The sequence below is a fragment of the Atta colombica genome, unplaced genomic scaffold (genome assembly GCF_001594045.1).
Source record: "Atta colombica isolate Treedump-2 unplaced genomic scaffold, Acol1.0 scaffold100, whole genome shotgun sequence".
Classification (NCBI taxonomy): Eukaryota; Metazoa; Arthropoda; class Insecta; order Hymenoptera; family Formicidae; genus Atta; species Atta colombica.
The window spans coordinates 42510-43234 of record NW_017259185.1 but is presented as its reverse complement, the minus strand read 5'-3'; the positions used below and the strand labels follow the sequence as shown (position 1 = coordinate 43234).

Genomic DNA, 725 nt, shown 5'->3' with positions numbered 1-725 from the left:
ATAGAGGAAATATAAAAACAGATATAATCACAAAATCATTGCATCTTGTCTCGTAGTATAATTAATAGGAATTAATGTCTTTTTTTATACATAATATGCATAAAAGTTCGAAAATAAAGAGATATTATAATAAAATTATTAACATTATATTAAATCGAGGAATTATATATTAAATATTAATAGTTATGTTTTCCGACAATAATGTTGTGATATATAATATTTAATGAATTATATGATGCGAATAGTTCTAGATTTAAATGATATGCACATATACCGCCGATATTGGGTCAGTAAGGGTTAATTATGCTAATCGCCGTGAACCTTGAGAAAATGTATGCAATGATAATATCACGTAAGTGATAAAACGCGTAGCGAATGTTTAATTAATTCAAAGCTAGAATTGATTCTCATAACATGTAAAAGTAAACATTTGAAAATCTTCCTTTGATGATTTCCAAATAATTCGATAAAATAAAAATACACATAAAAATTCTTTAAACATTGTAGTTCCAATTGCTTCGAATTATTTAAAACTAAAAATTATTGAAAGTTTTAGAAACATCCAAAAAAATTTTTCCTGAAAAATATCTATTCCATATATCATTAAAATATCCATTTCAAAATATTGAAAATAAAACTTAAAAGATAAAATTGGTACTAATATTATTTATTATAAATTTATTATAAAATTGATACTAACATTATTATTTATTATATAAAATGGA

General features: G+C 21.8%; 1 protein-coding gene across 5 annotated transcripts in view; it reads right to left on the bottom strand.

Annotated features, from left to right (window-relative positions):
* LOC108686020 (hepatocyte nuclear factor 4-gamma) overlaps window positions 1–725 on the bottom strand; it is a 40413-nt gene that overhangs the window by 9058 nt on the left and 30630 nt on the right. The gene's annotated exons all lie outside the window — the stretch shown is intronic.